Source organism: Camponotus floridanus, unplaced genomic scaffold (genome assembly GCF_003227725.1).
Source record: "Camponotus floridanus strain SB8 unplaced genomic scaffold, Cflo_v7.5 scaffold17, whole genome shotgun sequence".
In the NCBI taxonomy this organism is placed as follows: Eukaryota; Metazoa; Arthropoda; class Insecta; order Hymenoptera; family Formicidae; genus Camponotus; species Camponotus floridanus.
In genome coordinates, this window is record NW_020229292.1 from 1,840,689 (window position 1) to 1,854,891 (window position 14,203).

Sequence of the window (14,203 nt, forward strand, 5' to 3'; positions counted from 1 at the left end):
TTTAAATTTGATAATTATTTGAATCAATTAATTAGTATGTCAACTAGTTTTTAAACTTTCTATCATTGAAGCAAACTATGTCCAATTAACAACATCAATACAATATTAATGTTTTTAAAAATAAATTAAAATTAAAATTAAATTAAATATAAATTAATAAAAATTAAAAATAAATGAAAAATAAGTTATATCTTTAAAATATTATATTAAACATATATTTTATAATATATATTTTTCTCGATAAATTGATGAGCTGATTCGTAAAATGTGCGATTAAATACAGTTTTTTATAAATGTGTAGACAAAATAATATAAGAAATTAAAGTAATATTAATATTTTTAATTTTAGTATTTAAAATATCGCATATACGTCCACTATTTATGCTTCGAATCTGCTTATTATTTTGTTTATTTATATAAAATATTTCTGCTGAAAAATAAAGAGAAATTCTGACGACACAAATATTCATAATCTGCACTGGATATCACAGTTTTTAATTCATTCGCGGTTCACTAGTGATTTATTTATTTGTGACATGTATTCGTGACAGTTTGCAGCTGCAGCCGTAAATTACGAGTGCGGTCAGAGATATAAATGAAAATTGACGATGATAGATCGCTGAGTTTCATTGAAATAGAGAACATCTTCGAATTTTATTAGTTCGCACATAATTTTTTTCGTGTTTCTTCTTTCAAAATAAATAAATTTATAGCAAGATCAATTTATATGTGGTAAGATAACTTATTAGTTTTTTTAAATCGTTGTCTAGTCTTTTATGCTAATCCTACAAATATAATCAAAAGCGTGAATCAAATAAATTCTTGATTCTTATCATTTCTTATAAATTTATAAACGACTTTTTCTCGGAAACTTAAGAACAAAGAGATCCATCTTACATCGCGACTATCAAAGAATTTCGTAGCTGTGTATATGCATGATACGCCATAAAGTTTCTACCAAATATCTGGCGTTTAACGATGAGTTTTCGCCGGTGTTCTCGTACTCGTAGTGGTCTGAGGCGGTAGCATTGCCGGGATAACGGCATAAATTCGCACCCACCTCGCGGCATATATCGTCGCGTACTTTATGCTCACCCCCGACTACTATATCTTTGCGTCTGGCATAAGGGTGGAGGCATCGTAAGGATCGTGAGGAAACGTAGAGCATTTCAATTGGTTACTTCGATGCGTTCAGTTGCACTTTCGCAGACAAGAGTCTTTCCGCCTGCGTCTTTCCGCCTGCTAAAATTTGCAATTCCCACGCGTGTAACACCGAAACTGAGGCGCGTGCATGTTCATATTTCCACTTCTGCTAGACGCCTTCCTTTGAATTCGACGCGAAGAAAAAAGGGCCAAAGCCGCATATACTGTCGAGGAAGAATAACGCGGCCGATAACGCCGCCACGATGGATTCTCGAAGGAGCAGTTTACGAACTTGCGTCAAGTAAACTCGAAGAGGGCTTATCTTGTAGCCGGATAAGGGCAACGAATAAGAAAGGCAAAAGCGCAAACTTGACACGCGGATTTGACTTTGCGCTTGCCCGACGTATGATCTCTCTCTGCTGGTGTGAGAGAAATTATTCAAAATTTTGTACGAGAAATACTTTGTACGTATGCCCGCAAAATCTTGAAAATCTTGAAATGATAAAAGTTAGCCGCAATTCATATGAAAACGTAAATTTGACCTGTAACTATTTATAAGAGAGAAAATATTGAAACCTAATAATAATATAATAATATAACCTAATAATAATATAATTAATAATTTTTCTTCTCGATGGAAAAATTATTATAAATATCGCAAATTATAAAATTACCTATTTAAATTAGAAATCACAAGAAATTATGAAATTATCTATTTAAACTAGAAATCACAAGAATTTGTGGAATTTTAAATTTAAAAGATAATTAAATTATAATTGTAATTGCTCTAAAAATATATAGCTAATCATTTACCATTTTACACACGCAATAAAAGAGCCTTCGGGCTATTTTCAGTGATAAACGTCAAGAATTCAAAGCCGTCGTGATTTTCCTTTCACTGGCAATTCCTGGTCGTAGTCAAGAGGGGGTTTATCCTTGAATTGAGAATTTCTTTTTTGCATAAAGTCGTGAATCGTCCAGTGCGTTACAAAAGCTCGGATAACGCGCGCTTTCCTGAGAAGTTTTTCCTTCTTCATCACTCTATCTCTTTGTCGAATATTCCACCGGTCTTTTCAAATTCATTTTCAAGGTGGATCGAACACCGATAATAGCAAAGGGAGGGTGTTCGCTTATTTGTCTGCTCAGTCTGGCGTATCGAAATTGTTACACCGCGGCCCCTCTCATCGTTAACGTAATTGTGTCGTTTACCAATCTAATGATGTGTTTAGTTGAATCCTGTCGGAAGGTGAGCATTCAATCGTAGCCAGTGTGTATCGGTTGATCGAACGCAGCGGACCGTCCATCGTCGAATATAGATCGACAGTGCGATCGAAAGCTTATTTCTCAACTCATTTGCAAAAAGTCCGATAAAAAAAGACGCGAGGAAAAACATTGAAGAGAGAACGAATAAAATTAAAAGAAAAATGATTAAGAGGATACCAGAGTGCGCCAGACCAAAAGTTTGGTGCCCGCAAGAGGATTACTACTTTCCTGAGGATGGTATTTCCATGTCTATCGCTTCTGCCTTCCCGAATCAGACCAACGAAAAGAGCGAAATTGCGATTTATCACAATATCGAAGTGATGCATCAAGATGGTGGATCTTTCGTCCCACAGCCTTTCAAAACACACGTCATCGACGCCAAATGTCACAGGTACATTAATTAATAATTTATAAAGAGAATTAAAAATTCCTAAGATTAGTACTTTAATATTCAAGGTGTACTTTAATATTCAAGGTGTTCTTTTATTTTGAGTGTATATATAAGTCTTAATGTTGAAAAAATATATGAATAGAATATTAAAATATAAAAAAAGTGTAACAAAATAAAATAAGTACATTAAATAATATGTCAGTATTATTACTTTAACATTTTTAACAATATTTAATATTTAATAATATTTAAAATATAGATAGAAATAAAATTTTGTTATAGTAAATGTAATAGTAAATTTATCAAAACATAAAAAGAGATAATTTAGTAGTCGTTTAAAATACACATTAAAATACAGAATTTTTCAAGCAATTTTTCTCATAGTATGCATACATTAAAAGCAAAAATAATCACATACTGATTATTTTAATTTAATTTTGTTTGTAATGGAGTTTTTTCATATAAAAGATTTTACGATAAATTACATAATTTTTTTTTATTACATAAATCATTAAAAATTGTCCATAAACAAGTGTTAGCAAGTAATTGTTTCATGAAATCTTTAAAAAATTTCTATATAAAATTTAATAGTTACACATTTCAATATAGTAACAGTTATATATTTTACAAATGTCAATAAGATAGACACGTTTTCCATTTGTCGCAAATACGTTGTAATTTCCGATAGATTAATTGACAGAAGCATATTTGGATTCACCATCGTTTCATGTCGCTTTAAAGCCACCGATTAGTGGATTTGATCGGTCGGAAATATTGAATAATTTGGTGCTAAGCTGTTATTCTGCTTGATCAACTAATTAACTAATCGTGCAGTAAAAGCAATATGATTCACAATACGCTGTTCGTATCCGCATAAACGGAATTATTATGTAATAATTTTTACGTAATATAAGAATACCTGGTTGACATTTTTAATGTTTCGAATTTTTAAAGAATTTTATCGTAATATAATATATTATATCTATGCATACATATAAATATTTTGCCTGTTTAAACAGAAAAATTATTAATTTAGAATAATTTATATATTTTTAATATGTTTAAGAATAATTTATATTTAAAAATTTTTAATATTGTATTTTTAATTTTGTTTCATGATTTTCGTTTTGTAATTCGTTCTTTATCTACATAAAATCTATTTGCAAAAAAAAATTAATATTCTCGTGATTTAGGTAGCTGTAAAATTATTTATTTTTTTTTTAAATAAGATCTTATCTTATGTAATTTTAATTACTTTATACACGCTTTATCATTTAAATTATTAAATATTTATAATTTGAAATCATATGCATACAAATTATAGTTAAAATGTGCATATTATTTAGGCAGAGAAATATAACTTATTCTTAGAAATATATATAGGTATTTTTGTAGAAAGAAAAAAAAATATAACAAAAAAAAATATGCTTGCTAAAAAAATATAACAAAAAAATAAAATATAAATTAATATTAGAAAATAATATATTAAAGAAAAAAAATATATTAATAGAAATATATTAATAGAAAAAAAATTTATTGATTCATTCATTTTTCATCACACATTTTAATTTTAATTTTAATGTTAATTTTAAGATCATTTATATTATGTGTAATTACTAAAAATATTTATATTATGTGTAATTACTAAAAATATTTCACTGTAATTAAAGAAATTACAGTGCTAAAAAAAAGTAATAGCCGTGTTGTAAATACAAATAATTTGTATTTAAGATTTAAAAGGTAAAACTTTCTAAATTACAGTTACCGCATTTCTCCATTAAATAAAAAGATTGAAACAAATGTAACATTTAAAATGGAAGCCCGACCGATTCGGGATAAAATGAAAATATAGAGCGCGACTCTAATGAAACAGCATGCTCGAAAAAGAATATTCGGATAAAACATGTCGGTACCCGGATCTCGTTCTGGACGTTGTTCATGTGCATTTTCGCGGGGAATTTCGCGCTCAGTATTCCTCAACGCGTGCACGCGCGTGCCATTTGTTCGGATCAGTGTCTGGGCAGAGATGCAGCACGGATGCGAAGTCAAGAGGAGACTGCAGTTACGAGCCGCAACTGCGACGACGGCGCTCATATATTCTTTCAGCGCGTGTGGTCCAGACGCGGTGGCGGTTAGGGAACGAGAGTCACGCCTAGTCCTCTCAGGAGATATATATTCCAGATCGTCCCGACATTTTTGATCGCCAAGAATCGAGAGTGTATTCCGACCGAGTGATTTTGTCCACATTTTTCGCCAACAATACATACCTTTCCAAACGCGTTTTCCTTGATATTAAAAATTTTGTATAATCATTTTACTTTCCAGTGAAATAATTTTAAATTATTAAGTTAGTAAATTGTGGCTGTTTAGATAAATCATGCATTGTCGATACATTTGTAAAATATTTTCGCGTCCTGCTCATTATTATTGGGGTCTTAAAATTTACAGTATGTATGTTATAAAGTATATACCATCAATTAGAAGGATTAGCAATAGAGATGCTCGTAAAATTTTCGTCGAAACGACAATAAATCCATACCGAAGTCGAAATATCAAAAGAACTCAAATCGGTAGCGATTTCTTTTGTGAAATATATAAACTTCCATCTTTCCAACTTTGAAAAAGCATCAGAGCGGCGATGCTTGGTGGCGAGGCACTTTCCATTTGGAAAATAAATTGGAAGGTGAATTCGCTTTCCTAAAGTTCCTTTCTCGCCACCGCCCCCCGCGTAACAGCAAAAGGAGCAAAAGATAACATGTGGTTTTTGCCTCGGAAGCTGGACGAGCGAAAGAGGGTTTACATTGATCAGCAAATCCCATCGGTTTCGCCATTAAATATTTACCTTGAACAGGAAGCCCGGATGAAACCGTTATGCTCATGGCTTTGCATCACGCTGCAAATGATTCTGTGATCGTACTCAAAAAAACGCAATTGGTTTCTCATGCGATTGATGGTTTACTTAACGAGATATTTTACTGTAATCAGTTTTTGCTCGATGTTGTATGCACAAGTTAGTTGATATTGAGTGAATTGCTTGAAAATGTAATTTAATCTCCATCAGCCAGTATTTATATTTTTATTAAAAATATGATATTATTTTTTAAATATGATATTATGTGTAAAAAAAGAATATAATATTATTTAAAAATTAAAGGCATTAATTAATATTCCTAATATTATATCATAATCTAACATACATGTTATGTTAGTAAATATGTATTGATATATATATATATATATATATATATATATATATATATATATCTCGATATTAGATTTTGATCGAAAATTATTTTCTCCAAAAAAGTTATTATCATAAGTCATAAAGCTGTTAGTCAAGTAGGCTAAATCACACACACAACATCTGTATATATGAAGTTATTAATAATGAGTTTATAGAAATTAATAACGCTATTATCACGTAAATCTTAATCAAAATCATATTTTTAATTTTAAGAAATTTGATAGATTTAATAACACTAAAGATCAATTGTTTTTCCTCCCTTTTATCCATCATTTTGGCAACTCCTTATTTGATTCACATCTTCAATTTTCGAAGAAAGTTCGGATGTGAATGATTATTTATTCATTCTCAAGACGACAAGCGCTCAATTTGTCAAGTTTGCGCGAAATTGAGTCGGCCGTTATAGCGGTACGTTCGGTGCCGCGGAAAGCGGAACTTTCACGTAGATTTAGACGGGTCCGCAGTTCAACACGTACGTGAGCCCTGGATCGAGGATGCCAATGTATTTACATAATTGTGCGTACAAATTCCGAACTTCGCCTGAGAAGGATTTGCCGCGCATGACGCTACCGTCGCGGCGAGCGCGAAGTCTAGCGGAGAGAGAAAATCGTATCCGATGAATTATTTATGCGAATGTGCGTCCTTTTAAAAGCCGTCGTAATTCCCCTGCAATGTCGGTTGCTAGGCGGCGGAGCATAAGTAACAACGTTTCATGAACAAATCCATTAATTTTGAAGAGGCACGAATAACTTGGGAAGTAACACTGGTGTATTTTGCTAATTCTGACCGCAAAAGTAGCTATCAATAATTACAATGTACCACCGGGACACAGGATGTTATTGAGATTATTTAAAAACGGACCGGATTTATCTTTTGTAAGAAGCTAAAATACAGGAAACATCAATCAAATCAGAAAGATACTGGTTCACATAATAGCTTGTGACGTAGTGTGGATATATCTTTTAATGAAATTTAATAATCTATTATTTTATTTCTAGCACAATTTCATTTCCAATAAAATTCCAATACAGAGGTAGATAAAGAGAAAGTATAAACATGCATATTCTGGAAACTGTGTCATGCACGATTTAACAATAATTTAATTTTCATGTATTTAATAATGCGCGAATTCTAAACATTTATGATTATATATCTTTTCAATAAGAATTAGATAAAAAAAGATAAAAATTTTAAATCCTATTTTTATGATATAGTTGATTTAATTCTATTATAGTAAATAAAAAAAATATTTAAAATTACAGAATTTAAAGATTTATTATTAACAATAAAAAGAATAATAAAAAAGTTTTATTATTATTAATAAATTTAAATATATATATATATATATATATATAATTTATATATATAAATTTAAATATATATATAATTTATATATTATTAAATTTTCTGAATTTATAAAATATATATGTCTTATGACAAGCAGAGAATTTTTCGTGAAAGAATCAAATAAATAATATGTATAACAAATATAATATGTATAATAAATATTTTAATTGGTGTCGCGCAATTTTCAAAAAATGTATACAAATATAAAACTAACATGCGTATCTTATTTAATTATCTTATTTGATTATATATTTGATTATAATTTGTATGCTGATAGAAAGAAATGCATAGTTTTTCTGTGACACAATTAGCATTTTTATTTTTGATTATAAAACACATATATTATCTGTAATCTACTTATTGCATTAACAATTATAATAAGAAAAACATTTCATCGATTTCTTATCAAGTAGCATTTTTATATAAATATTCTCGAAAAATTAACAGATTTGAAAAATATACGCGATTAGCGATTAGTGAATTCTTTATGCAATTTTTTTATGACACTTATTCTAAATCGTTGGAAACATTTAAGACATTTTGATCAAAATTATGAAATGATTACGTATAACTCTAGGCAACGATAGCGGAAGGGTAGGTTGCGTCAATAGTATTTATCTTCATTAAAATCCACCCTTCACGATATCCGCACGATACCGCGTGCTTGCACGAGGCCTTTTCGCAATCACGAATACATTTTGATCAAACGAATACCTTGCGAGGGTACGTTTTACTTGTCAAACAAATCACAAGAAACAACCACGGGGCGTGTCTGTTTCGAAAGATTTACAAAATGCACGTAAATGATCATGATCTTTAACGCAACCGCCCATATGAGGTTTTTCGTGATGCTCTTTCCAATACTATTGCATTTAATTCAGAAGTTAATAAGAAATATTTTAGGATTATTTAAAAAATATATATTTATTTATATTGTTCAATTGCGTTAAACATTCTTCGCAATATTTTATTTATTATGTATAATTATATAAATATATATATTTATTACAATTGGATTTATAATTAGATATCAAACTTACAAAATAATATATATGCGTGTGTATATATTACATATTTTTAGGATTATAAAACAACATTGAATACACAGAACAATTTTAAAATTAATAAATTAACGCAAATAATTTGCAATATTCATTGTGAATCTATCTTATCTCATATTCATAGTTTACATATCTCATAAACATAGTTATAATACTCATTAATTTATTCAGCCTTGAATATATACTGTTAATACAATAAAAAGTAAAATAAATGTTTAATTATTATTTCATTAAATTATGTTACGTTATAAAATTCTAAAAATGGAATGAAAACTTAATTTTTTCTCGGAAAGCTAAGCTTACGCTGTTCCATTTGTAAATATGTTCTAATGTGGCAAATCTTTTCTTATTTGTCAAATGTTAAAATAAAAGATATTTTTATTATAATAATATTATATATTATATACAAAATTAATATTATATTCAGTGATTTTAAACTAAAAAACTAACTTGAATATTTTACGCAAATTCATTTGGTTAGAGATATTAATGTAATAGAACGGCAAAGATAATATATCGTAACATCTAATAAATGACGAACGTATTTCATTGATATAGACGATTTCACGTTAATTCCTTTTTCCTTCCGTGTAATGCATAAAATACGGAATACATTATCATTTATGAATTTTTAACAGGATATGGCAGCGGTATGGTTGAAGATAATTCAATGCATTCATACATTATTCCGCAGTCATGACATATAGCCAATATATAGAGATAGAGATGCTCTAAACAAATTATTTTTAAGAATAAAAGATTATTATATGACGTGGTTATATGAAATTATATATAATGATATAAAGAAATTTTGATTAACTAGAAAGTTCAGTACCCTCTAAATTTATATATCAATTGCCTTTCGTGATTTCAATTATGAACATTTATAGATGTTGGAAATTTTATTAAATAAAAAAATATTTAATTAATAAAAATCACAGTTTAAAATATTGTATATGTAATAGAAATATAACAAAGTAAATCGATATATAAAAAACATTTAAAATTTATTTGTAGAAAATGTTTATAAAAAAATTAAAAATTTATCTTTTCTGAACATTTGATTGATTTTTGAGTAGATGGATACAAAAAAAGCGAAATAATTTTTAATGTAAAAAAAGATATGTTGTTTTCGTAGGCGCGGTGATCAAAGTCGTTTCTGATGTATTATATAAGTATGTTATGTAACACATTACATGTGATTTTCATGAATATCCATTTTATTTCTTTCTAAAATTTCTTGAAGTTTTTGTCGTGAATTATAATTTAAGAGCGAAAATCTTTAAAATAGAAAAAGATACACATTATATAATTTTATATTAGTGCAAAAAAGTCGAAATTTTATTTGATTATAACAATAATTCACACTAATTCCCTCTCTCTTCTCATACCATTTAATTGAAAAATTTAACACATTATATAATAACAACTATTATTAATATGTTAAAATAAGCTTATCTAGAAATTGCTTATACGATATTTCTATTGTTGAAGCAGAGAAATAAAGATTTCTTTATTAAACTTAAACCACATTTTATGTGCGGTTGGGTCTTTTATTCGCGTATGTTTGATATATTTTCTAAAAATACTAATATAAACTTAAAACTTAATCGTTCGAAATATTTGTTGATCATATATGTGTTGTTTTAAATTAAAAAGAAATATAGTTTGGAAGATAATAAATAATATAAGAAAAACCAGGAAAAGTCTCCACAGTACTATATCTTTTACACTTTAAGAAGGCGAGAAGGAAGCACGTTATCGTCATTTGTATCTCCCTGTTATATCTATATAAATATTAAATTCTAGGAGACACGTGGTGTGCACTCGTATCTACAAGACAGCGAACAAAATTGCGTATTAATATTAAATTTCCACGAAACTTTGTAGTGAAACGACGTCGCGACCGATAGCTCGGTTAGATACTGCAACGTTTTGCCATAACTATTTAAATTCTTGCATTTCTCCTTTTCACAATACTTTTACTCATAAAATACAATTCGACAATAACTTTAAATAAATATTCAGATCGTGAAAAATACTCACTCAATTCACTCAATTTAAAAATATGCATCAGTGTCAATTATATGCAAAACAAAATTTTAAAAATGCATTGCATATTAAGGACGATTTCAAAATATCTAAATTAAATTATCTGTACATAAATTATCTAAATTAAATTATCTAATTAGATTATCCAAATTAAAGACAAATAGTTCGCATAAAAACATGTAATTATATGGTATATATAATATATCAGAGTTATTATATTATATGGATTATCGAATAATCAAGAAAAATATCATTAAAAAAGATCATTTTTACTAATAAAAATTTATTAAAATATCTAAAAAATAATAGAATAACATTGAAATATTTTATATAAAAAGATTAAATTCCACGGTATCGCCACAAAATATCAAAATTATAATATTCAATTCCATGAAATCCTAATAAAATAATAGAATTACACTTCAAAACAATATTAATCTCATTTCAAGCTAATAAAGCTCTATTATTCGCAATACTTGTTGAAAGCCCTTGAGGATGTCATCAAATAATGAATAATGAATTATGTAAGCATATAAATTGAGACTATAATCTATTAATTAAAACTATAATATAATATAATATAATAACTCTACAATATAATGTAATAAATAAACTTCTACTGATCGATAATTCGATATCTATGATTACCTACTGATTCCATATCTTGTGAGATCGTAATTTGCCCCTGAGGATAAAGTACCTCTCTAGTATATATCTTGTGATGTTGCATTTTCACTAAAATTTCACTTTAAACGAACTTCTGTTGATATGGCGTACTAGCACGCCTCTCGTGTCCCGTAAGGAAGATCCTGTGGGCGAATTTATCGAAGAGCGCCCACGGGGAAAGCATCGTAACACGTTGCACGTTGTATCTCAAACCGGTTGTGCACCTGTTTCTCCGGGGTGAAAATCCCATGGGTGGCTCGTAATAACAACTAACGAGAATATTGTCTTTCTATCGTATTTATGTAAACATTTTCATTCGAAGTTTTATTTTCCTAATCTGATTGTCTTTTATCGAAACATTGCGCATTCCAGTTTTCTATCGTTAAATTGAAAAGTCTTGCTGCAAGTCTTGCGTATCCGCAAGAATTCATTACAAGATGTAAAATACGTGTCGTACACCGAGAAAAAAATCTGATTGCATTAATTAGAATTCTGGTAGAGTCAACCAGTATGTCTGTTGGAAAATGGACGAACCAGAATTCTTGTAGGAATTACTAGATGAATCTGATTAATTTCTTCCTGTTAAATTTACCAAATTTTCTGGTACTAAACTCGTCAGCACCAAGTCGTCTAAAACTTTTTCAATCTGATCTCAAAAGTCTATTTAATATTCTGAATTCCAACAAGATTATTGGATTATTGAATAAATTCAATCCAGATTATTGAATAAATTATTTTAAATTCAGTTTGTTAGAAATTAAACTGATAAACAGTGATGCAAAAAGAGGATGCAGCTCAAACACACACAATCAGAGAGCTAGCGTCCTCTTTCTGGCACTACTGCTCGCAAGAGAAAAAAAATATACTTTGGATTTAACGTTAATACTAGTTCTTTATATACATTTCATGGCAAATATTGAATACGAGTTAAGTTAAGAGTGGCAAGCAAAGAAATTAATGTAACAAGAAATTTTATAGATCCAATCAAAAAATACTAACCCATCATAATCTTTATAGTAAAATCTATTAAGGATGTTTTGTATCTATTTTCAAAATATTGAGAATTTAATGAAAATTGTACAGAATGCTCTTACATATGTTTAGAATCTTCAGTACAATTTTTAAATCGATTCACTAAAGCGTTTACAACTTATAAGGATTTTAATTTGCACCGAACATGTGTTCTTATGGGAAACGTATAACTATGTCGATTCAAATGACAGAAACACATGGAAATAATATTCCGAATTTGTTTAAAATTTGCAAGAGTTTAGATATAGAGAAAATATTTGGTCAAGTAATATTATATAAGTACTAACTGGTTAAAAAGATATTAAATATAATTCAATAAAGTTAGCTATGTATCTGTCACAAGGCGAAATTCTCTGCCAAAAGTTAATCATTTCGATTAACAAAATTCGGAATATTTCAATAAAAACGCAAATATTATTATTAAAAAATACATTTAATATTAATTTAATATTTAAAAAAATACATTTAAAATTAATTTAATATTAAAAAATACATTTCTACACTGTAGTTAAGATCAAATTGTAATATTCCACAATTTCTCATACTCAAAATAAAGTGGATATATTCAATATTGATTTTCAGCTACTTTTTGCTGGGATTGTACATATAAAACATCCTTAAACGTTCTAATTATAAAAAATCGAGTCTTATCACGATAACTAGAAATTCATATTTGATTTAATCAAAATGCCTTCAATCATGTATATCTTATTGGTACAATCAAACGATTTTTCTCAGTGTACACATCAAAATATCATAAAGGAATACGTTTCATACAGCTTTAAAACCGGCCTTCCTCATGACGATTCGTCATAGCGGTTGACAGACTAAATACCCCGACGAGTTTTTTTCTACAAAGGATCGGTTCCTTCTTGTCGGGAAGGGATATAACATAGCGGGACACGGACAGGAAAAATATGTCTGCTACGTTCCATGCGCATTATAAAGCACCTTTTGCGGACGTATACGGGGCAGCGGTAAGTCCGACGAAAACCCGCGGGGGTGACGTGTGGTAACAATATATATATGTATGTATAACCGAGCGACGGGCTAGCGGAAGTATACATAAATATACATTTTCATGATGAATATACTCAGGGAAATATATATCATCCGGCGGAGAGAGAGGATTCCGAAGGTTAGAGCTCGAAGGTGGTCGCGGGGTAAGAGGGGGTGGTTTAGGATGGGCGTTCAGGTGCGATGTATCACATCGGTGGGATTCGTAAAGGGATATCGTCGGAAGATACGTCAGCTCTCGCCGGATATTTCGCGCCCCTCCTCCTTTCCTCTACCTTTCTTGGCTCAGCTTCGGATGCGTCGGAGGTAATTATTATACGTCAAATTTTCGTCAAAATCAGCGCACGTTGATCGTCCCTACGCGAGAGATAATTTTGTGTGAACTAAAATTCAATCCGAATTATTATAAAATGGAGAATGCATATTCGTGTTTTGGCATAACATCCGATGTTATCTTTTCATCGCGGGTTCTTGTCGGACTTTCGAATACTCAAAGTCTAGATATTTTATATAGAGCATCAAAAATATTCAGTTAATATACACCGAGATTTCAAAACAAAGATCTACATGAAATAAATATCCATCTATTTCAAAGTAAAATTATTCGTCAAGTCAAAGATTGAATAATAATTTACAAAAACCTTGTACTCAGAATTAAATTGATTCACAGGGATTACGTTATATATAATACTATTTGCGTTACTAAATAAAACTGCGATAAAATATGATGCCTCAAATGTCAGCTGAATTTTCATCGAGGAGATAGCTATTATTGTCAACGGCGAATATAGAAAAATTGATTCGATTCAGAAATAAAGGAAAGAGAAATGTCACGAAATAATTTTTAAGAATCCTTATATTTATTATTATTTTTAATATAACTTGTTGACAATATCAAACCAACCATCATTTCTCGGAATTGTAGCATGTCGTAAAAAAAAATTCTTTCAACTCCGAGCATAAATAAGGCAGATTCGCCGCAATAAT

At 29.4% G+C, this 14,203-nt stretch overlaps 1 long non-coding RNA gene across 2 annotated transcripts in view; it reads left to right on the plus strand.

The window, feature by feature from the left end:
- Positions 1-2,791, plus strand: part of LOC105251014 — a 44,680-nt gene extending 41,889 nt beyond the window's left edge. For both annotated transcript variants that reach the window (XR_003122577.1, XR_889166.2), the window contains one exon: positions 2,373-2,791. This is a non-coding gene — a long non-coding RNA (uncharacterized LOC105251014). The remainder of the gene's footprint in view (positions 1-2,372) is intronic.
- Positions 2,792-14,203: the final 11,412 nt, after the last annotated feature.